This window comes from Dermochelys coriacea, chromosome 21 (assembly GCF_009764565.3).
Source record: "Dermochelys coriacea isolate rDerCor1 chromosome 21, rDerCor1.pri.v4, whole genome shotgun sequence".
NCBI lineage: Eukaryota > Metazoa > Chordata > Testudines > Dermochelyidae > Dermochelys > Dermochelys coriacea.
Window position 1 is genome coordinate 519,370 of NC_050088.1, and position 25,301 is coordinate 544,670.

General features: G+C 46.0%; 1 pseudogene; it reads left to right on the forward strand.

Moving 5' to 3' along the window:
- Positions 1–244: 244 nt before the first annotated feature.
- LOC119846305 lies at positions 245–24,809 on the forward strand (annotated as a pseudogene).
- Positions 24,810–25,301: the final 492 nt, after the last annotated feature.

The following is a 25,301-nucleotide window of genomic DNA, read 5'->3' on the forward strand; positions in this document are numbered from 1 at the left end:
CCGCCAGTTTACAGCGCAAAAACTTTCTCGCTCAGGGGTATGAAAAAATAAACCCCTGAGTGATGCAAGTTTCAGTGCTATAAAGTGGCAGTGTAGACAGTGCACCAGCGCTGGAAGCTGCTCCCCTCATGGTGGTGGTTTTTTTTTACAGCGCTGGGAGGGCTCTCTCCCAGCACTGGTGTCGCGACTACACATCCACATTAAAGCGCTGCCATGGCAGCGCTTTAACGTTGGTAGTGAAGACATGCCCTTAGATAAAGGTAAGCTGGCAGAAGCTTAGTATGGACATAAGGGAGGCACTGATAGTGTGTTAAGGGAAAGTGGGGTGACTGAAAACTTCTTAAATAAGGATAGGGAGGACAATTTGGGGTGCTGCTGGATCCTCAATGACACTTCGAAGTACAGATGGCACTAGAGGCCCAAAGCATCATTTTGCAACTGCATCTGTTTAACAGATGCAGTTGTAAAATTTTAGACAGGTAAGGGAGGTGTTGGAGGGGATGGGGAGAGCGTGGGGGCCCCGGGCTGGGGGTGGGGAGGAGTCATATGGAGAGTCACGTGCCCCCCCTTGTGTCCCTCCCATGAGCGCAATACTGGCAAGAAATTACTTGTACTTGCACCACTGATAAGCTGTTACTACAGCTGGGGGCGGGTGCTGATTTGTCACACGTTCCCTGCAAATGGAATTTGAGTGGCATGGAGCTGCTTGAAATAGCTTTATTCTCATACAGCCAGCGAGGTAACGCTGGGTTATATATATAACAACCAAAAGGTTTTTAAGCTTCATTTTACTTCACTGAGACTGCTTGGAATTTTCTGCTTAACAACCAACTCCTCTCCAGCAGCATCTGTAATGAGTGACTAAGAAGTGGAAACATGTTTCATTTGGTGAATTTCAAAGAAAATGACTGAGAAACATATTGGGTAGGTCTCATAGTTCTGGAATGTTAAAAAGCAGGACTGCTGAAAGCATTATCTGTGTTCCTATGTGAGTACAATAGAAAGTCACTAATTCACACTAAAAACTGAGATCCTTTGCTAGAGTTTGGAAATTAGCGAGTAAGCCAACAAGCATACTTTAAATGATCAAGATACATCAAAATCAAATAGATTGAAAAATGTATTTTATTCATTTATTTTGACAAATTTTCATTTTTTACTAAAGTTTTCTGTAATATACTAGCGGATGTTGTGGATATAGTCTGCAAAATAATGTTTCTACAACGTGCAAAGGTCTGACAATAGTACTATTTAAAATTGACAGTTTTCCTGCACCTGTTCAGAGAATTCAGCTTTGTCTGGAGGTTCCACATAAAGTGTTCAGAACTGCTTTGTTTTTTGTATATGGTTATATAAGCTATCTGCAGAAGAGGTGTAGCACTAAATTTAAATAAGGAATAGAGAGAGCTTCAGAGCAGGCTGCTTGGGATAGTAGTGATGATTGAACGAGGGCTGTATATGCAATGCAAAACTAAAACAATTCCAAACTCTAATTCAAGTTGGAAGGGAGTCTGAGACTACATTAAGTAACTCTAAGTAGATGCTGAGCTTTTCCAGTTCAGCATGAAAAGGTATTAAGGAGACTTGTTGGTTTTACATAGCAGAGGTGAGCTTTGAGAAATAAAGATACTTGCTTCATTCGCTTCCACTTAACATGCACTTTCTCATGTTCAGTCTGCCTGCTAAACTCATCAGTGGGGGAGTTGCAGGGATCATTGGCGCTACCTGTGTTTTTCCAATTGATCTGTCTAAAACCAGGTTACAGAACCAGAGGAGTGGACAGCAAGTATACAAAAGCATGTAAGTAAACATTGGAAATGAATTCTGAAGACAGAAGAGTTGGTATGTGTATGCCGGAGACACTGTCACCAACAAGAAATTTGTGGAATAAAAGCCCTTTCAAGAAATGTTAGAAATTGTGTTAACATTTAGCCTCTTTTTTGAAAGTTGTAATTTAGTTAAGCAAAGAGGGACACACCACTGTGGTACTGTCATGCTGGGTATTCATTAGACTTTGTTGCCTTCCTATTGTGTTGCCTCCCATATTGACCAGTTGCAGGTGCTTCTGCATTAAACGTGGCTGCACTGCAGTAGTTTGGTATGAGCCTTCAGTCTTTTGAATCTTTTTGTGCTGAGACTCTCATTTTCTGTTGCTGCCAAAGTCCTGGTGTCAGCAAGTTAAGCGTCTCTTGAAATAGGCAATTCTGTGCTCAGATGACACAGGCTTGGCTGTAAACTTTTTCATTAGGATGCAGTTTCCTCTAATGATGATTTAGTTTTTCCTTTGGAATTTCCACTTTTAATATTAATAACTGGAATAATTAAATATATAGATACTCTACAAAAGTTTATAGGCTATGTTTAGATCTTTGACAGATGAATTCAAATTACTGTGTTTTGTCTTGGTCAGTCTGGATTGTCTAGTTAAGACACTGCACTCGGAGGGCTATTTCGGGATGTACAGAAAGATGTAAGACTTTTTCCTGTTTTGTAGCTAATTATAGGGAACTCTGTAACACATAATCACAGTGATTCTCATTCCTTTTCGCCAACATTTTCAAAGTGTTTTGGGTTCCCAACATCATACACCATGGACCAAAATTTCAGCAGTATTAATATCAATCGGAGCTGCAGGTACTGAGAAGCTATGAAAATCAGACCCAACGTGTCTAAAGCTGGGTACCCGACGTTAGAGGCCACTTTTGAAAAGTTGGCCCTTCAGGACCTAAGAGTGGAACATTACAAAGCACTAGAAAAAAATCTCATAAGTAAGACTGGATGCTTTTAGAATTTTTTTAAATTGTTATTATTTATTATTATACATTTTATCCAAACTTTCTATTGTTTCCATGTTCTGATATTCAAGTGCCGGTAGCTAGATGGAAAGCAAGGAACTCAACTATGGGCACAAAGCAGTTAGTTAAAAGCAGCTGTGTGAGCGATCCAGTTTTCAGGTCTTTTCTGGATTAGTGAGAGGCCTAATATATCGAATGGAATCATGATATCCATACCTAAGAGGAGGCCAATTAAAATTTAAGGACACACTCACTACAGCAAGGGTTTTGACTCTGCCAAGTAGTATATGAGGCTCCTTTATGTACTGCATATACCATGTCTTTCTATCAGTTCATGTCCAGGGAAGGATTCACATCCAGGATTGGGATGTGTTAGAAAGGGAGATGGGTATGCCAGGATCCTCCATAAATCCACTTTTATCAAATCGGAAAGTTAGTTCCTAAGATAGCTAGTTTTTGTTCATAGGTTCACTATATCTAAAGAATGTTCCCCTCTGATAAATTTGCTTCAAGTGAGTTAATTTAGTTTTTAGGAGCCAAAACCGCATAGTGCAGAAATCTTTGCCAAGGAAAAGAAGCTTTCAGAGCATGTGAATGGAGACTAAGCAAGAAATGATCCCTTAACACAAAAGCCAGCATTTCAATGTGGAATTTAAGAAAAATATAAAGGCAGACATCCTAATTATTTTCCCTCAGTGACTTTTACTGCTAATATCTAGGCAGAGTAGAATGTTTTTTTTGTGGCATCTGTGTTTTTCATAATACAGACCTTGGCTCCTGAGAATTTTGAAGGCTAGTCAATCTGGCCAAGCCACAATGGAATGTTTAATGGTTTTGCAGTGCTGCTTACCATTGCAAACAGGTGTAGTTCCCTTTTTTTCCTGTCTGTAGACACTGCCTAGTTTTAGGTGTTATACTCTCTCAGTAAAGATTTTTTCCCTTAACTTCAGTATAAATTCTTTCTCTGCCAAACATCTGTTTTAAAGGCTCATCGATATTGGGAGAGTTCCCACTGAATATTGGATTACCGACAAGGAAGCTTGACACTATGGATGTTTAACAAAAACATTCAGTCTCATCTTTCCAGCAATGGAAGGTTGCCTTTAATTTGGGATGGATTCTAAAAGTTTAATGGGTTGTTATAGCTTTTAATCTAACATTTAAAATAATTTCTCCCACCCACTAAGGCCGGATAGCGGTGAGCAGACAAAATAAAGGAGTTTGTTAGATAATCTAATTTGTGCTATGTATTGCTGGTATTTGGCAAAGTAAGTGAATTCTACAGATCTTTAGTGTGGCAAATGAAAAATTATTGAGTAAATGTACTGGTTTTTATCGCAACCATTTTACAAGCCATTAATCTCATTTGTTTCAGTGTTGGGCAAATTCAGAGTTCTTTCTCACACGTATGTGACCCATACTGCTTAAGTGTATTAACCATTGTGGGTGCTTTCCCGACTTATTATTGCCAAAAAATAGTCTGCAAAATTTACCACGTCACGCTGGAGTTGGGGACAAGGCCTTTCAAAAACTTGATCTGATTATAACAATAAAGGACTTTGCCTTTTCTTCTCTTCCCCATTTGCTTTGGCTTTCAGTTGTGTTCCTCACACTTTCTGCATGTCTTTGTGTTATACTGTATGCTTTGTTTTCACAAATGGGATAATAAGAAGAACATAAGAACGGCCATGCTGGATCAGACCAAAGGTCTATCTCGTCCAATATCCTGTTTTACGACAGTGGCCAGTGCCATGTGCCCCAGGGGGAATGAACAGAACAGATAATCATCAAGTGATGGATCCCTTGTTGCCCATTCCCAGCCTCTGGCAAACAGAGACTAGGGACACTGTAACAATTTTATAGTCGTATAGACTTTAGAATCATAAGCTATTCTGTACATCATGACTGCATGGATTTAACAGTTGAAATTGGGGATGTAAAACTTCCTGACCCCAAAACACAGTCTTCAGGCATTTGAGTTACAGGTGCATCTCTTGCTGTAGTGGTATTAGAGGTAATAGCTTCTATGGATCCCTTGCTGTAGTGCAGTATGAAAACTCACACCTGACAGCTGTGACACTCCCAACTAAGTAGAGAACACTGATGACATATATAATGTTAGCTAGTGATTGATACCACATCAATAAACAAGATGTCTTCCAAGTCTTTGTGGTTCTCCATTGATAAAAAAATAAGAGCTCGTGTGCAGAGTTAGAAATTTGAGTATCACTTTATGATGGAGAATCAAACTTCTGTGTACGTATTACCTAGAAATGTGACTAGAATATAAATGTTGCAGACATATCACTAACTGCCCATGACAATTGCTCTAGACAAAGGCTTTTATTATAATTCTGCCTAATCTGATTCTATTAGTCTGGCAGAAGCTTTGCTGCAATTAAAATAAAACAAAATGAAGACATTTGGATTTGAGTGCGAGGACCTAAAGCCTCTTTCCTGTCATTTGCCAAATGCAAAGCTATATGTTACAAGCACTGTTAGTTTCAAGTTTATACAATACATATGCCATGGATTTTTAAGATTTCTTGTACAGTAATCCAGTGAATTGTAATTTAAATTCACCTGTTTCGTTGGAGGACTGCAGCCACATTTCTAGAGATACTGTCCAGGAGAGGGCTGGGCAGTACAGGGTGTTCACTTCTGGGGGAACAGCTAAGCCTGGGAGTGAGTTGGGGTTATTGTTCAGTATAACCCAGGCTGGTGAGAGGCAAGGTGTGCCTGGCTGGCTGCAGCACACAGACATGGTTGGGAGTGACTTGCAGGCTGGAGGCTCTTTGTGAGCACGCCAGACTGGAGGCTACAGCAGCAAGATGGTGTAAACGGCACCCCGGGTTCGAGGGCAGGTGTGATGCAGCTACTTATTAATCTGGACTGTACCCTGGGTACGTCACAGTGGTGTTAAAAATGTCCTCACTCTGCCATAGTACACTGGAGCTGAACCAGTGAAGGAAAGCACATAGGATGCACCTCTGCTGGGGATACAACAGAGACACTGGTGTAGATAGAGCATTTTTACCACCACTTTTCACAGTAGAGGGCTGAAAACACTTCAGCTCCAGCTACACTATCCACTTGGTGTATCATTGTTGAATGTTGCTGCAACACAGATTCTGTTTCTTCTATTGTGGATACAAAATTTGTGTAACTGGAAGAATCCCACTCCTCACCTTTGCAGATAACACTGATTCAGGGAGTTTACATAATTTCCTGTACAACTTGTCATAGGTTCACAATCAAGTTGAGCTAACTTAAAGCAGAAATTCTCCCCTTTATGTCATTTCTTGCATCTGAGCCTCCACTTTCAAATCTGCACTGAGCAAATAATACTAGAGGCAGTTAAAGGCATTTCGTAGTCACCTTCATAGTTATGACTAAAGAGGAGCATTTAGAGCCTCCTATAAAACACCGACTGTCTAAGGTTCTCTGTTTGATAAAGTGTTGGGTGCATCTGTGACTGGCTCAGTCAGGCCTGGGGATTTCTCTGGGGAAGTTTCCACAGTGTTCAAAACCTGATTCTTATCTAGTTTCACTTTACAATAGACCAGGTGCCAGCCACAGCATGTACAGTCCTGCAGTGACAAGTGACTAGTTTGGGACAAATCTTGCTGCACAGTGATCCTACTGGTCCTTAACTAGAAAGTCCAGGCCCCTGCGGACAGCTGACAAGCTGATGAGGAGAATATTTTCATGTCACGAACCGCCTCTGTTGGTGACGGGCATGGGGCACAAGGTGCCATTTGTGACCCAGTCTGTGGTTTCCAGTCATTATTGCCAGTGAAGGGGGGGTGCAAAACACTCTGCAGGAGATAAAGTGGAGTCGCTTCCTTTTCACATAGCCTCCTGGCTGCTCATGTGAGGCTGGGGCATTGTGTCCTTCACTATGGACACGGAGGAGGTTCAGAATTGCATGGGAGCAGAGCAGGAAGCAGCAGAAAGATGGGTTTCCATGGGTCCATCTTTCAAGGAACACGAACTCACCTCGTTAAGGGCCCAAGCCAGAGCCCATTGAAATCAATAGTGAGACTCCCATGGACTTCAGTAGGAGTTGGCTCTGGTCCTAGATATAGCATGCACCATAAAATCTTACTCTGGTACTGGCTGCACAAGTGAAGAAACGTGGACCATAGACACATCCCCCCCCCCCCCCATTCTGCTTCGCAGGACACAAAGACAGCCTGCGGCAGTACGTCACAGTGTGATTTTGTTAGTGACAAAGAATCAAGATGCCAGTTGGTATTTCCTGAATCTCAAACCCCCTTAATCAAAAGACTAGCACCTCCTAGGCCCTGCCCAGGCTCTGACCTGAATGTTAGCAACTGCGCCAGCCTTCATTAAGGCAGAGTTAAGGTTGCCCTGTGCTGCTTTGTGTCCTTTCAGAATGTGGAGAGCCACTAGACTTAAACCTCTGTAAACTAGGAACTAGAGAGTCAAGGGACATGCAAAGCAACCTTAACCCCTGGCTCTGGCCGGAACCACTAGGAATGTGTCAATGCGGGGACATAATAAGTAGGCCTGAGGAATGCCTGAGGATCGCCTTGCTCAAGTGACAGTTTTGCACCACAAGCTCTACGCTCTACACCATGGCAGCATACCAGGTTTTAAAGCGGTTTGCAGACCCGTGGATTTTAGTGCACTTGGCCAATGGTAATGTAAGGGGACTGTTGCCCCCTTAATAACGTTCAGTGGGGGCATTTTGGTTGGCTATCTCCCAGTACTATAAGGGTAAGGGTCTATGGGAAACATGGACCCTGAGACTGATAGTCCCCAGGAACAATGGGGAGAGGCCAATGCTCCAGGTCAGCCTGAATGACAGGGCGAGCAGGCTAATGAGGGAGTCAGGAGGCCAGGGAGGTCCCGTCCTCTGTGTGAACTGGAATTGCCTGGGTCAGACAGAGTGGGGCCGAGCTAAGGAGAAAGCAGGGGCCCAAGCTAAGCTGGGGATCAGAGCTGTTCTGGATCCAGAGGGGTCAGACCCTGTCCTGGGAGCAGAGCTGCAGTCCTAAAGCCAGAGGCACAGCCCAGAGAGAGCAGACTTGCCCTGGGAGCAGAGCTGCAGCAACCAGAGCTGGAGGGGCCAGAAAAGCAGCCCAGGAAGCAGGTCAGTGCTGGGAGCAGAGTCACAGAAGCAGCCTGCAGAGCAGACCTGTCCTGGGAGCACAGCTGTAGCAACCAGAGCCAGAGGGGCCAGAGAAGCAGCCCAGGGAGCTGGAGGCAGAGCAGCAGCAGCAGTGCAGAGACCGAGTGGTGCAGCTGGGGCTGGAGCAGTCCCGAGCTAGGTGCGGTGAGCAGCTGGAGAGACCGAGGGGGACCCTGGGCAGCGGACTCAGCACAGGGAGATACCTCAGCCAAGAGGCTCTGCAGGCCAGGCTTGGATCATAACCCCGACAGGGCGGGGGCGACACTGGGAATAAGGGTCCTACCACTTAGAGCCTGAGAGCGTGTGGCCACCACCAGAGCAAGTTTCCAACCCACAGCATCCCTGCAGCACAGCCAGGGCCTGAGCAGGGGGCCTGGGATTTACAAGGAACAGACTGTGAACTGCCCTGATGTTCCAGAGACACTGTTTGTGATGTTCCCTGCCTCAGAGCGGGCTGATGTGTTTCCTTTAACCTTTCCCATTTTTCCTTATTCTTTTTGAAATTAATTGTTGATTAAATAACTTGCATTTGCTTTAACCTATATGTAATGGTCAGTGGGTCAGAGAAGTGCCCAGTGCAGAGAGAGTACCCCGGAGTGGGGACTCCCTGTCCTAGGTGACGGCAGCAGGGTTGGGGGTCGAGCCCCCCAGGAATCCTGGGCCCAGCCTTGTTGGGGTTACGAGGACTCTGGCAGACAGGAGAGTGGAAGGGGAGTCTTCAAGGGCAGGGAGGCCACTGGGTAAAGGAAGTGGGAGCGAGGACTCGGATCTTTTCGCTAGCCCACTTCACTGAGGTAGTGCAGAAACCAGGAAAGTTCCCCACAAGAGCGGGACTATTCCCCCGCTTACAGTAAGGAGCTGATTTTGGGGCGGTCTGAATTCATGGAGCCCCAGAACCAAACGCCTTGGAATTTCCACCATAAGGGGCAAAGGCTGCAAAGTGCAAAGTAAAGGGTGGGGGACAGGGTTTGGGGAGGGCATGGCTCTGCTCCATAGAATACACGCACTGGCTTCACAGTGGATTCGCTAAAGATGCTAGTTAAGACCCACCTCTTCCCTTCTTAGCAGCCTGACTCCCGCTCTCACAGGGTTCAAGGCCTCTTTGCCTTCCCATGAGACCCTATAACCACCTGCTCCCAGGAGCCTCCCTCAGCACTTGAGAGAGGAGAAGCCCCCTGCAGGAGCCCCTGCCTTCCCCACAATGACCCATGCACTCCCAGGAGCCTCAGCCCCCCACCGCCCCTGCCTCCCACCCCATCCCACTCCCTACCCCCCTGCTGCTGAGTCTTGGGCCCGGTCAACCTGATGCCAAGATCCCAGTGCCAAGAGGAGCAGGAACCGCAGCTGCTGCAGTTTTGGCACCTTGAGGGTCCAGCACTTAAAGTGGGCCCCGGGTGCCATGCTGCCAATGCTCCTGGCCACGTGGCCTGTGTGCCAGAGTAGGGAGATTGCTGTACGACTCCCCAGTGCTGCTGTGCACACCCACAGCTTCCAGTTGTAATGTGCCAGTGTTTAACAAGGGGTATAGTGCAACCAGCAAGGCAGCAGAAAAACCAGCCCAGCCAGGTCTAGGTGGCAACCCCAACACATGGTTAAAAGTGGCTGGTCGTGGGTGGCCACCCCCCAGCTCCGTGGCCTCTACAGTCTACCCGTTTCCTTGTTATACTATCGCAGGTTTCAAGCCAAACTCCCTATATGGGTGGATTTTAGCGTACGTTGCTTATTAACATCTACTTATCGGAGGGCCCTAGGTGAGGAACCCTTGACCACAACACACACTGCTAGCTCATCCCCCAACTCTGGTGTGGCACAGCACTGTCATGGTGGGGAGCAGCAACACCACAGATAAGACTGCACCAAATTTCCCTTCTTCACAGGGGGGAAAAGGGCTGTAAAAAATTCCATTGTTTGGGTTATTGCCCCGCTGCAAACCATCACCCGCCGAAAACAAATCACAAGACTTCTGCTTCCTAATGTGATGGGCACCATGGTGAAAACCAGCTCAGTTAAGCGCTTGTCTATACTTGAAAGTGGGGCCACTTTAACTAGGCCAGTGCAGTTAACGAGGCAACGCTCGGCTCCGTAAGCTCTTCCCCCAAGCCCAGTGTGGCTGCAGCGATACCGATATGAACGTTTAGTCTGGTTTGGGAAGCAAAACAAGCTGTGTGGCTAGCCAACACCTTGGGCCTGATAGACTTGCATCCACACTAGGGCTCAACCCAGTATAACTCCAGGGGTAAAATAATTATAGCCCAACTGACAGTTAGCCCAAGATACCGTCTCTAGTGCGGCACAGACCTAAGCCTTTGCCAATAAGCTCCAGGCAAGAGTGTGGGAAGGGACTGGGCAGAGCCTGGCACGAAGACACAATACTTTGACCTAGTGGCTTTGCCTTTGATACGGTGTGTTGGTACTGGAGCCAGCGGATGTAACTGAAATGATAGGGGATGTCTGCATAAGGATGGGAATTAATCCAAAGAATTCACAGCCAAAGAATAAATCTAACATTGCAAACAGTCTCCTCGATGACTGGACCGTGATGTGTAAGCAGAACTTGTCATCTTGCCGGTGAGTTTCACAACATCGCACGAGCAGTAAGAGTAAGGCCTGGCACCCCTACTGCAATACCAGAATTCAAAGCAGATCACAAGCAAGCAGATTCACTCACGTTCTTGCATGTTGCTCATGCAAAGCAAAGAGGATGCTAATGTGGAGCTTGGACTCAGGTTGCACTGATGCGCCCAAAATATTGCTCTATTCTTGGGGTAGATGAATTCGATTTCAAAACTGGTGTTGGCCAAAAGAAGAGATGCATTCCCATTCCTCGCATGGCTATGGAGCTGGGAATGGACATTGGACCTTATGCTGCCAGTGGATGTGAAACCACTTCAGCTTTCAGTGGCATGGGGAAAAGATGGCTGAACACAGCAGCTGAGCACTTAGAGAAGTGAACAGAGAAGTTTAGAGCTCTTCTCTCTCCACTCTCTGCAGGTGTGCAGATGCCTCTCACACACCCATTTAGACACCCCAACACCCAGTCTCAGGCCTCTGTGTCTGGGGCATACATCGAGACCACTGGTTCTCAATTCCCCACCTGGGGTTTTGGGGGTGAGGCTGGGGGATGCACTGATGGTGTCTATTCTGCACTGCCCATCCTGATCTCCGTGCTTGTGGCAGTAACAAAGCATGCCCACTCTCAGCTCTCGGGGACTTAGCGATGTGTCTGTGGTGTGAACTGAACGACCCCTCTTCTTTGGTCTCAGGGCTATTCACCTGAGTTATGTCCGTTCCCAGCTCCTGTACAGTCTTAGTGATGTTTGGCTGTAATATGGGCCCAGACCCGGTCTCATTTCTCTTCTGGCTCAGCACAAAGGGACTTAGATGTGGCAATACTCAGTATTACCAGCCCTCACTGATTGGAAGACCAATGGGATCCCCTAAGCCTGAGGTAGGTGCTTAGGCTCCCTCTTCAATAAATGGGGAAGAGACAGGCACCTAAGAATGGGAACCAGAAAAGCCAGCATGGTAGGCAGGGAGCCACCTCAGGTAGCCACTGGGAGAGGCTACCAAAGGGCAGGAAGGTGGGGGATGTTAAGCCTGGCCATTCACACAGTTTGATCCCTATCTCTGCATGCACTCCACAGCCAGGAACCTGTCTTCCAGCATCAGGTGACTTAAGTGCCTAATCCCTGTTTTGTGAGATTGTCAAGTTCCTGCCCAAAGCCATACAAAACCAGTGGGGAGAAGGAGATAGAAGCCTCCTGTCTGCCCCTTATCCCAGTGATTATGCTCCTCAGCTGGGATGTGGGAGACCATGGGTCACTTCCCCCATTTGCTTGATGAGCAGAAGGTATGTAAAAGGGGTCTGGCATCTCTCAAGTGAGTGCCTTAATTGCTGAGATAAAGGGTAGTCTGGTGTGGGCTGCTCTTATTGCAGCTGTTCCATTTTAATTAAATATTTAAACATTAATTGGGACACAGAAGCTGTAAAACTCAGCCTGTAGTCCATTGGTTTGGGGACTCTCCCAGACTTTTGGAGCATCTGGTTCAATCCCCCTTCTGCTTGATGAAAAGGGGTTTGAGCAGTGAGCACCTGCCTCCCCAGTGAATGGCCTAACTGCTGGGGTATCAATTATTCTGCTGTGGGAACTCCCTCAGTCTTTTCTCTTGAAGCTGTTCCACTTTACTGAACTATGAATTGGGCCAAAGCAATAACAAAGCACAAGAAGCTGAGCATGGTGGTTTGAATATTGCACTGGGGGGTTGGGCACCTTGGTTCGAGTGCCACCTCTGTTTGCCGAGGAGAAGGGCTTTCAACAGGGCATACCCAGCTTCTTGAAGCTGTTCCACTTGAATGAATTGGGTCAGTAAAAGGCTCAGAATTGCTTGATTGGCTGCTGATCTCAAAAGTGCAAGCATCTGCTTCAACACCTCTCTCAGCCTGTTAAGGATGGGTGTGAGGAGGGAGCTTCTCTTCTCTTGAAGCAGTTCCACTTTAATTAACTCTTAATTGGGCCAAGATATTTGTAGGAAACCCTACATAGCCTGGTGGTTAGGGTACTCGGTGGGGCTGGTTCAATCCTCTTGCTGTGGGGAAGGAATGTGCATAGCAAGCTTCTTTCCTCTCGAAGCTGTTCCACTTTAATTAATTCTTAATTAGGCCAACGCAGTGATGCTGTGTAAGAAGCCCTTTTAGAGCCCTGTGATTAGTGTACTCACATGGGATGCTACAGATGTTGGTTTAATTCCCCTCTTGCTTGCTGAGGAGAAGGGATTTGAGCTCTGAGCTCTTTTCTTCCTCATGCTGTTTCACTTTAATTGACTATTAATGGAGGCAAAGCAAATCTCATCCATACCACTCTGTGCTTAGCCTGGTGGTTTGGGTCCTGGCCTGGGGTGCTGAAACAGTGGGGTCAATTCTTCTCTTGGCTTGAAAAGGGAGTTGAATAGGTACTGCATTGTGTTTTCTCTTGAAGCTGTGTAATTGTTTAATGAACTATTAAATGGTCCACATCAAAGCAGCCCTATGTAGCCTGTTAGTCAGGCTGCCTACGTGGGTTGGTGGTGGCTGCAGCAGCTCAATTCTCGCTGTGCTTGATGAGCAGAAAAGATTTGAACAGCTAGCAGCTTTCCTCTGGACTCTGGTTCACTTTAATTAACTATTAACTGGGCCAAAACAAGCCTCATTCCCTGGATAGCCTAGAGGTGCAGGTACTAGTCTAGGGTGCTGGAAATGCTGGTTCAATTCTTCCTTCCCCCACTTGGATTTAGAAGAGAGCTTTCTAAGGAGAAGGGATTTCAGCTCTTGAAGCTGGCCCACTTTAATTAACTATACATTGGGCCAAAACAAGCCTCCTTTATAACGCTGCTTTCACAGCCAGGTGGTGCAGGTACCAGCTGGAGCTGCTGGTTCAATTTTCCCCCAATCCCCTTAGATTAAGAAGAGAGTTAAGCAGTAATTGCCTCTCCTCTTGATGCTTATCCACTTTAATTAATTATTAAATGGTCAAATCAAATCTGCTTACTATAAATCCCTGATAGCCTAATGGTTTGGGCCCCAGGTAAGGTGTTGGAGATCCCGGTTCAAATCCTCTTCCTATTTTCTGAGGAGAAGGGATTTCAGCTCTTGCCTCTTGAAGCTGGTCCACTTTAATTAACTAGGAATCAGGCCACTTCCTGAACTAGGGTCATTCTATAGTCCAATTGTTTGGTTGTTTGCCTTGGCAGTTGGAGATGCTGATTCAAATCTTTCCTCTAGCTGTTTCAAAAGGATTTGGAGAAGGCTGTCCTGCCTCCCAGGTTCCTGTTTATGTCCCCTTGCGCTTGCAGGAGGCCCTTGTCTTTCTGGAAACAGAAGGGGGTCTGAACAGAGATCACTCACTTCATAGGTGAGGTAGGTGGAGGGAGAAAGGGGCGGTGACTGGGGGCCAGGTGGGGCTGTGAGGTGTAGGGGGTGGGGCTGGGAAGGTCCTTGGAAGGTGGGAGAGACTTGGTCCAACCCCTTGCAGAGGAGGGGTTGGACCCGGGGTCTCCCACCGCCTGGGTGGGTAGTCTAGCCACAGGGGACAAAAGAGTGATTTGCTTTTTTAATGTAACTCAAGGAATATTTAAATAAAACAGCCCCCGAGGCAGCTGATACGTGTTGTAAACCCCTTGCTCACAGCAAGGATTGAACCAGGGTCTCTAACATTTCATGCAAGAGCCCCAACCACTACACCACAGAAGGCAGCTCTTTTGGGAGATGTCCTTTGGCCCAATTCATAGTTTAATTAAAGTGGAACAGCTTCAAGAGAAAAGGGTATTTCCTCACAAGGCAGAGGGAGGAATTGAACCAGGATCTCCCACCCCCCAGTAGAGTACTCTAGTCCCTGTACCATACAGGGCTTCTCAGACTAGGCTTAGCCCAGTTAATAGTTAATTAAAACTAATTCAAGAGAAAAAGATCACTCAACTCCCTGCCTCAGAGCAGGAGGAACTGACCCACAGCCTCCAACAGTACTCCCAGGTTAGTACCCAAACCCCTCTATCGTTGAGGGCTTCTTCCACTTGACTTCTGCTTTGGCTGTTACTAGTTAATTAAAGTGGAACGGCTTCCAGAGGCAAGACCAAGGCAGCCCCACATCAGAATAATTCATAGCCCCGTAGTTAGGACACCCACTTGAGAGGTAGGCGATCACTGCTCAAATCCCTTCTCATCAAACAGAAGAGGGACTGAACCAGACTGGCCCACAACCTAACTGAGTACCCCAACCACTGCACTGTAGCATGATGCTCCTGGTCTCGCCATGGCCCATTCGGTTTTGGTAGCCTTCTTGATGAGCAGGAAGTGGTCCCTCCTGACAGGTTCACAGTTTCAGAGCAAACATTTTTTTACAGTTATAAAGCAAAAACTTAAATATTACCTTACAGCATGTGATAAAGATATTTAGGGGAAATTAATGCATACAGACACTTACAAGCATTTCATGAAGTCTACACACAGTTATAAGTCCAATACCCACCTTACCTGTGCTAATCCACAGGTGAAACAGACTGTCCAACAAGCAATTTGTCAGTGCTTGGCTGAGGCCTAAAGCCTTGGCAAGAGCCGGCACTTGGTTTGCCAGTGTCACATAGCTTCTTTCGTTTGGGGAACTGTAATAAGCTACATTGGCAAAAGCATTCTTTTGTCAGTACAAGATGGGTGTACGCTACAAGGATCTGTATATAGTTAGTTCTCTAAAAATTAAATAGAAGAAAATCTCTGTTTCCATTCAGTAGAAGTGTGTTTATTTTTAGGTGCCGCAGTAAATCTGACCTTAGTAACACCTGAGAAGGCAATCAAGCTCACTGCAAATGACTATTTCAGGCACTTCTTGGCCAGGGATGGGTACGTTCCTCTTTGGATAGTCAAGATATCTAGAACATGATACTTTGTATATGTTAGAGTTTGATGTATATACTCGGACTTGCCCTATTAGTCTTTCTGTGGAATACATTCTCAATATAAGGTTTAATTTTAATAAAACAAAGCTGCAGCTCCATCAAAGTCATGTGAATTTGTAGGACCACAGGCAAGTAGCCTAGAGAGGGAGTGTCTTAGTTTGTATTAGGTCTTTGTTCAAGTACTGTAGTGATGATAGTTATATACATTAGATAAATATGTAGCTTAGTTTTTGAGGGTCCAGTCCCGCATCCTTTACTTAGACAGGTAGCCCCGCTGAAATAAATGGAGGACAGCTTCTCTGGAACTCTGAACATGTGTACAGAAGGGCACAAAGTTAGTAAAAAGTTTTAAAAACTGAACTAATATGTTCATAACAATGTAATATTACAATAGTCTGTTAGGTTGCAAGGACACTTGTAATGTTTGGCCATCATTACACAGCGGCTAGGAGCATAAAACATGTATGGTGGAGGAAAAAGAAGAAAAACTTCTTCTCATAGGGTAGACATGGCTTTTTCTGCCAGTTTTATTAACCTTAACTTTTCCCCCTTGCTTTGAACAGAACTGAAAGTAACTCCGCTGTTTAACAAAACTGCTAGTTTTATACAGCACCTTATGCTGCCAAAGATGTAAGTAGCAGATGCAGCACAATGTTGGGTACAGTGCCAGGTAATTAACTTGTTGATTGGAAGAAGTTAGTACCTTTTAGAATCTGCCTCAGCACATTGGAATAAGGTTACAGACTATGAGATTGTCAGTGAGGTATTCTGTTGCTCCTGTATGATTTGTGGTCTAAACAGAGATTGCTATACCATAATCTTTTTTGTCCCCATTTTAGAATGGGCCTGACCATATCCAGAGAGATGGTGGCAGGCTGTGGTGCTGGAACATGCCAGGTCATCATCACCACTCCCATGGAGATGCTGAAAATCCAACTACAGGATGCAGGGAGAGTAGGTAATTGAGCACTTATCCCCTTCATTTACAATGTGCTTGGCTTTGAGTGTCAATTTCTGGGCATTAATGTGTCTCTGCTAAAGAGCCACATTTTCATTAACACACAGATCTCTGACATCATGAATGATGGAGCTGTTAATATTGTTTTAGGTTTTAGCTCTCACTGGCTGAGAGCAACAATCAGTGTAGCTCAATCTTTGTACTGTACAACACTTTGGCCCCAGAGGAATGGAGGACAAAGCGGAATCTTGTCCTGATCTTCTGTCAGTCTGTTGTGGCTGATTGGGTGTCGTAACGTAGAATTGGCAATGTCTTGTCAGGTAGGAGTACCGTTCAGTGGTTGGGAAAGATCAGTGAGAAGTAACAGCTTTGGTATGAGACTTCTTGAGTGCAGGCCAGTTCTTGTAAGAAGGTGCTTTGGGTGTTGGCCATGACCAGATTCTCCAGCCTCATTGTACGGAGGATGAAGAACTAGATCTGAAACTTCAGGAAGAGTGCCAGGAAATAAGTAAGCTTGTCATTTCTGGCTTCATTTCAGCATCTCAACAGCTTGTGAGTGGAATCCACTGTTCAAGTTCTGGCTGCAAACTTGTAGCTGTCAGCTCTCCCCTGACTAGAGCACATAACATTGGACCTGCTGCACTTAGAAACAGAATATCTGCTACACAGATAGCAGTTGCACTTCTGCATACACAGAAGGTATTAAGGGACTCTACGGGGTCTTGGAGCCACTTTACTGAGGTGGTAATGGTACATTTCTCATTTTCTCCTTTCATTGGTGAGAACTGCTGATCAAGGGGTGTTATGTAAACATGGTGTCTTCTTTTCTCAGGGAAGTTCCCTTCTCCATCATCTACTTTCCATTATATGCACGTTTGAACAGAGGAGGACAGGAATCTCTGGAGGAGAGGCCCCATTTTATCAGTTATTTCTAGCTAGTTGTCTGGCTGGCTCTGTGGCAGCAGTGTCTGTCAATCCGTGTGATGGTAAGAGGCTTTTTATTACACGTTTGGAATCTACATAGGGACCATCACTTGAAGAACAATTCCCTTCCTGTCTGTGCTTTGAGATAGGAACCTCAACAGCTGTACCATGGATTAGTGAAGAGTTGTTTTTGAGGAGAGCAGCTGTATCAATGGGACCTTAAAAACAGCCCTTGAGTGCTGTTAGGATGTCCCAAAAAAGAATGCTGATGGCTCCAGGAACACTCAATGGAAATAAAAGGTCAATATAAGCTAGTTCACATAGACATGAATGAAACTTTCTATTGATTTGGAAAGGAGGGGGAATATATTGGTAGGTGTATTATACACCATTATTGAAGCATTAAGTGTTGGCTATTACAGAAGGCAAGACTGGCAGACCAATGGTCTTCAGCGTTGCTGTCCGTATGTTCTTATACACTACAAATAACATGAGACACCGACACCAGCAGCTCTGTGGAACTTTGGGCAGGTAACTGTTCAGTGTTCAACCATGTCAGTGGAAACACATGGCACTTTTTTTAAGCTAGAAGGGAAGTCAAACAGCATTTAACACACTTGCCTTCATCTTTCTGGATATGGGGCAGAGGAGATCGTTCTGGTCTCTGCTGTCTACTAAAATAAAGCAAGAAAAGTCTTAGTATGGATAACTGACAAGATGTGTGTCTTCAAACAGCATTCAGGGGTCCTTTCGTGGCCCTGCCTGTATAAATCTATTCAAGCCAATACTAGGCTTTACCATGGAACATTTTGATTTTCCAGTAATAAAGACACGGCTCCAGTCACTAACCAAATGAACAAAGCCAGAGCCTCGCGAACCAGCTGAGCGGCAGCGAACCAGCGGGGACAGCAGAGCAGCTCACAGCAGGAGTTTGCCTGGGACTGGTAAGTATCCGAGTGTGTGTGTTTGCTTGCTGAGGAAGTATCCGAGCGTGTGTTTGCTGGGAGGGAGCCTGAGTGAGTGTCTGATTGGCTGCTAGCCTGCAGGGGGCGGGCATTAGGGTGTCTGTGTGTTTGCGTCAGGGAAGCCTGGCTGTTTAAAAATAGCCAGAGCCTCGCGAACCAGCTGAGCGGCAGCGGAGCAGCGGAGCAGCGGGGACAGCAGAGCAGCTCACAGCAGGAGTTTGCCTGGGAGTTCGCCTGGAGTGAGCCCAGTGAGGCTTACATCTTGCCAACGTCTCTGAGGAAGCTCCGTAGTAGGTAGGTGATATGGAAGGGGGGGATTCAGCTGTTGTGACCTGCACTGGATGTGCCATGTTTGTCTTTCTTCCACAGGACAGAAGCGACTTTGTCTGTACAAAGTGCAAGCTGGTCTCCATATTGGAAGAGAAGATTGAAGGTCTGGAGCAACAGGTAACGACCCTGCGTTGTATACGAGAGACTGAGGATTTTCTGGACCAAACTCAGGATAGCCTTCTAGGGGCACAAAGCTCTAAAGATGTAGAGCAGGTTGCACAGAGGAGCCAAGAGGCCAGTGAAGAAGCTTGGCAACATGTGACCTCCAGAAGAGGTAAGCGGAATGTCCGGGTTCCAGTAACACAGACACAGGTAACTAACCGCTTTCATGTTCTCTCCACAGGTACCAATGCGGAGAGTGGACCAGATGATATGTCTGGGGGGAGAAAGCGGAAGGAGACTCCGCTGGTTGGGAGGCATGAGATGCGATGTCCTGAGGTTGGGGGTTCCACGACCACCACTCCCAAGAGGAGAAGGCGGGTGGTGGTGGTCGGGGACTCTCTCCTCCGGGGGACTGAGTCATCTATCTGCCGCCCTGACCGGGAAAACCGAGAAGTCTGCTGCTTGCCAGGGGCTAAGATTCGTGATGTGACGGAGAGACTGCCGAGACTCATCAAGCCCTCGGATCGCTACCCCTTCCTGCTTCTCCACGTGGGCACCAATGATACTGCCAAGAATGACCTTGAGCGGATCACTGCGGACTACGTGGCTCTGGGAAGAAGGATAAAGGAGTTGGAGGCGCAAGTGGTGTTCTCGTCCATCCTCCCCGTGGAAGGAAAAGGCCTGGGTAGGGACCGTCGAATCGTGGAGGTCAACGAATGGCTACGCAGGTGGTGTCGGAGAGAAGGCTTTGGATTCTTTGACCATGGGATGGTGTTCCATGAAGGAGGAGTGCTGGGCAGAGACGGGCTCCATCTTACGAAGAGAGGGAAGAACATCTTTGCCAGCAGGCTGGCTAACCTAGTGAGGAGGGCTTTAAACTAGGTTCACCGGGGGAAGGAGACCAAAGCCCTGAGGTAAGTGGGAAAGCGGGATACCGGGAGGAAGCACAGGCAGGAAGGTCTGTGAGGGGAGGGCTCCTGCCTCATACTGGGAATGAGGGGCGATCAACAGGTTATCTCAAGTGCTTATATACAAATGCACAAAGCCTTGGAAACAAGCAGGGAGAACTGGAGGTCCTGGTGATGTCAAGGAATTATGACGTGATTGGAATAACAGAGACTTGGTGGGATAACTCACATGACTGGAGTACAGTCATGGATGGTTATAAACTGTTCAGGAAGGACAGGCAGGGCAGAAAAGGTGGGGGAGTAGCACTGTATGTAAGGGAGCAGTATGACTGCTCAGAGCTCCGGTACGAAACTGTGGAAAAACCTGAGTGTCTCTGGATTAAGTTTAGAAGTGTGTGCAACAAGAGTGAAGTCATGGTGGGAGTCTGCTATAGACCACCGGACCAGGGGGATGAGGTGGATGAGGCTTTCTTCCGGCAACTCACGGAAGCTACTAGATCGCATGCCCTGATTCTCATGGGTGACTTTAATTTTCCTGATATCTGCTGGGAGAGCAATACAGCGGTGCATAGACAATCCAGGAAGTTTTTGGAAAGCGTAGGGGACAATTTCCTGGTGCAAGTGCTAGGGGAGCCAACTAGGGGGAGCGCTTTTCTTGACCTGCTGCTCACAAACCGGGTAGAATTAGTGGGGGAAGCAAAAGTGGATGGGAATCTGGGAGGCAGTGACCATGAGTTGGTTGAGTTCAGGATCCTGACGCAGGGAAGAAAGGTAAGCAGCAGGATACGGACCCTGGACTTCAGGAAAGCAGACTTTGACTCCCTCAGGGAACAGATGGCCAGGATCCCCTGGGGGACTAACATGAAAGGGAAGGGAGTCCAGGAGAGCTGGCTGTATTTCAAGGAATCCCTGTTGAGGTTACAGGGACAAACCATCCCGATGAGTCGAAAGAATAGTAAATATGGCAGGCGACCAGCTTGGCTTAATGGTGAAATCCTAGCGGATCTTAAACATAAAAAAGAAGCTTACAAGAAGTGGAAGGTTGGACATATGACCAGGGAAGAGTATAAAAATATTGCTCGGGCATGTAGGAAAGATATCAGGAGGGCCAAATCGCACCTGGAGCTGCAGCTAGCAAGAGATGTCAAGAGTAACAAGAAGGGTTTCTTCAGGTATGTTGGCAACAAGAAGAAAGCCAAGGAAAGTGTGGGCCCCTTACTGAATGAGGGAGGCAAGCTAGTGACAGAGGATGTGGAAAAAGCTAATGTACTCAATGCTTTTTTTGCCTCTGTTTTCACTAACAAGGTCAGCTCCCAGACTGCTGTGCTGGGCAACACAAAACGGGGAAGAGATGGCCAGCCCTCTGTAGAGATAGAGGTGGTTAGGGACTATTTAGAAAAGCTGGACGTGCACAAGTCCATGGGGCCGGACGAATTGCATCCGAGAGTGCTGAAGGAATTGGCGGCTGTGATTGCAGAGCCCTTGGCCATTATCTTTGAAAACTCGTGGCGAACGGGGGAAGTCCCGGATGACTGGAAAAAGGCTAATGTAGTGCCCATCTTTAAAAAAGGGAAGAAGGAGGATCCTGGGAACTACAGGCCGGTCAGCCTCACCTCAGTCCCTGGAAAAATCGTGGAGCAGGTCCTCAAAGAATCAATCCTGAAGCACTTAGAGGAGAGGAAAGTGATCAGGAACAGTCAGCATGGATTCACCAAGGGAAGGTCATGCCTGACTAATCTAATCGCCTTTTATGATGAGATTACTGGTTCTGTGGATGAAGGGAAAGCAGTGGATGTATTGTTTCTTGACTTTAGCAAAGCTTTTGACACGGTCTCCCACAGCATTCTTGTCAGCAAGTTAAGGAAGTATGGGCTGGATGAATGCACTATAAGGTGGGTAGAAAGCTGGCTAGATTGTCGGGCTCAACGGGTAGTGATCAATGGCTCCATGTCTAGTTGGCAGCCGGTGTCAAGTGGAGTGCCCCAGGGGTCGGTCCTGGGGCCCGTTTTGTTCAATATCTTCATAAATGATCTGGAGGATGGTGTGGATTGCACTCTCAGCAAATTTGCGGATGATACTAAACTGGGAGGAGTGGTAGATACGCTGGAGGGGAGGGATAGGATACAGAAGGACCTAGACAAATTGGAGGATTGGGCCAAAAGAAATCTAATGAGGTTCAATAAGGATAAATGCAGGGTCCTGCACTTAGGATGGAAGAATCCAATGCACCGCTACAGACTAGGGACCGAATGGCTCGGCAGCAGTTCTGCGGAAAAGGACCTAGGGGTGACAGTGGACGAGAAGCTGGATATGAGTCAGCAGTGTGCCCTTGTTGCCAAGAAGGCCAATGGCATTTTGGGATGTATAAGTAGGGGCATAGCGAGCAGATCGAGGGACGTGATCGTTCCCCTCTATTCGACACTGGTGAGGCCTCATCTGGAGTACTGTGTCCAGTTTTGGGCCCCACACTACAAGAAGGATGTGGATAAATTGGAAAGAGTACAGCGAAGGGCAACAAAAATGATTAGGGGTCTAGAGCACATGACTTATGAGGAGAGGCTGAGGGAGCTGGGATTGTTTAGTCTGCAGAAGAGAAGAATGAGGGGGGATTTGATAGCTGCTTTCAACTACCTGAAAGGGGGTTTCAAAGAGGATGGCTCTAGACTGTTCTCAATGGTAGCAGATGACAGAACGAGGAGTAATGGTCTCAAGTTGCAATGGGGGAGGTTTAGATTGGATATTAGGAAAAACTTTTTCACTAAGAGGGTGGTGAAACACTGGAATGCGTTACCTAGGGAGGTGGTAGAATCTCCTTCCTTAGAGGTTTTTAAGGTCAGGCTTGACAAAGCCCTGGCTGGGATGATTTAACTGGGACTTGGTCCTGCTTTGAGCAGGGGGTTGGACTAGATGACCTTCTGGGGTCCCTTCCAACCCTGATATTCTATGATTCTATGATTCTATGAAATGAGGACAGCTACAGCGGACTTGTTGACTGTGCAAGGTAACATGAAGAATGATGATGGGCAATATTTTTCAAAAGTGACTAATTAAGGGTGTGTATGGACTTGGACAGCCTTGAAAATTGTACTCTTTGTAGCTTTGAGTCATTTTGTGTAATTGTGGAGATCAGTGAATTCTTAATGGTGAACTAGTTTTGTAGCACTAGGCAAACAGCCAGGGAGTTAATATTCCAATTTGTTTATAAATGGGATATTTTTTGCTGAATGTGAATTCATTTTCTTATTTGCTAAAACACAAGTAATAATAGTCTTGTTCCTCAGTGCAGAAGTACTGAGAATCAGCCACTGCCTGGATATGAACTGCCTCAGCTCAAACATCATATCACCAACAAAAACGTGGTGATATCCTTCACCATTGTATTGTTTCCACTTAGGTATGAACAGCTGTGTGCACCCATGAGGGAAATGGCATTGGTGAGCTGTACAAGTGGGAGCCACTCTTAGCTGACTACCATGATGTAAATGTCAATACACTTTCACCTAGATCAAAGGCATTTAGGCTCCAAATTTGCATTGATTTCAGTGCAGTGGCATGGGGCTGGAAGTCTGTCTTGCCAGTGATCTAAGAATTCTATCATTAGAATATATTCTTAGCTTTTAATAGATTGTGAAGCATTAGTGCTGAATTAGACAGAGATGCTGCTGTCACAGGTTTACATTTGTGTTTTTTCCCTCTCTTTCATGAAAGCTGAACGCGTATAAGGAAAAACACTCTGGGTGCAGTGGTAGTGTGAACATTAAATGACCTATTTGAGAGCCTGGTAACAAAAACAATATATATTGTCTTCTATTTTCAGAAAAATTTGGTGGAAGGAGGGTCCCATTGCCTTCCTGAGTGGGGCTGGCTGCAGAGCATTAGTCATTGCTCCTCTCTTTGGTGTAGCCCAAGTCATTTACTTTACGGGAGTAGGGGAGTTCCTTGTTGAGCTTTCCCAATATGGCAGATTTTCATCCTAACTCCTCATACCATGGACGTGTTGGAACAGAACTTGCAAGAATCATGGATATAGAGAGGACCCAAGAAACATATGGCAACTCAGACTGATTTACTTACATTCTTAGTGAATCTGGGGTTCCCTGAATAAACTGTTACTAATCCACTAAAGTTAATGGAAAGTTGGGACAACATATCCCTGGGCTGCTGCTCAGTGTTGCACCCCAGCTTGCAGATGCCGTATGTCTCCTTTTCATGGCATTTCCTATTATCCTTTTGCACCAAGAGTCAGACTTGTGACACCAACAACCAGTGCAGTATAGGAGTCTGCATATTGTTAGTGTATGGGAATGTCTCCCAGTGCTGAGGGTTGTAAGAGATATAAATCTCTATATGTGAAATAACCATTGCTGCTTTACTGAATTTTGTGTACTTTTCAGAGGATAGCGTGATCAGACATTAGGGGTAGTGGATTTGGAACTTCAGTAGGTGGTGGCATTTAATGGGACAGATAAGGACTTCAGTCTTACATGGAGGTTAAGGACATGCTGTTGAAGGGATTTCATTATTTAATGAAGGGAACACGAATGACATATTTTAACGGATTTGGGGCCAAGTCTTTCTCTATTAGCTGCACTCGATTATCCAGCTACCAGACTAGAAAGGTCTGTCTTGGTATTTCTCTTTGTTCTCTATTCCATCAATGCTGTTTCATTAATTCACTCTTCACAATTAATTGGGAACAGAAGGCTATGGCTTATAAAAAGTCATAGTTTACAACCTGGAGCATTTCCTTGTAAAGAAGGTGGTTGCTTTGGTGACAGCTAAAAAACAGAAGCCATTTCAGACCATACATGCACAGTAGGCAAACTATCTTAGATAGGCACGTGGATGAAATTCATCCTGTACAAGGCCTATGTATCACTTACAATAGGGGTTCTAGAGAGAGCCCTCAGAGGATTCTGTATGCTCATAAACCCATGAGTGTTCAATAGAGACATAGGTGCTACTTGAACTTGTTAGCATAACTCATTCCATACTTGAAGTTCTCAGCAATTAGGGACCAGTTCTTCCCTCAAACATATAGTGCAACCACTGAACTTGCTAGGAGCTGCATCTGAGGGTAAAGCTGGATTAAGAGTTTTGAACCATGTTAAAATATTACCTGTGGTTACATTTAGCCATTTCTTTTCCTTGGCAGTGAGCTCATGTAATAGCTGCTCCCGGTTTTTTCTTTGTTGTTGTTTGCGGAAGAATAAACTGGTCAGTATCTTTGGCCCCTTCCCCAAATCCACTGTGTGCAGTCTGCGATTTAAATGAATATGGTGTAAGGAAACTTTGAAGCCCTTTATGACATTAATGGCAACTTTGTAGAAACCATCCAGACCCTGTGCCTGCCATACCACCTTGCAGTAAAAGCTAGTGATCCTTCAGTATTAATGAGGCATATTTTTTCTTTGCTGCAGCCATGGAGTGAGACTGACTTGGGCACAGAAGAGAAGGGACTGAATGGCCCGCTTCCATCTCTGACTTCTGCAATTCTGTTAATAAAATAGATGTGAATGCTAGGGTTGTAAAATTCCTTAAGTGGGTTCTTCAGCTTTTTTTCCCCTGCTGTGAACCACCTGCTAGAAACTACCTAGCCCTGCCACTGCACGTTTGGTCTGTTTTATTTATAGCTTACCATCGAGCCACTTGTTACTGTTTCACATCTGCAGGGGTTCATAGTGAGGTAAAAATTCATTCATTCACCTACTCTTATTTCCCTACGAGTGATCACAG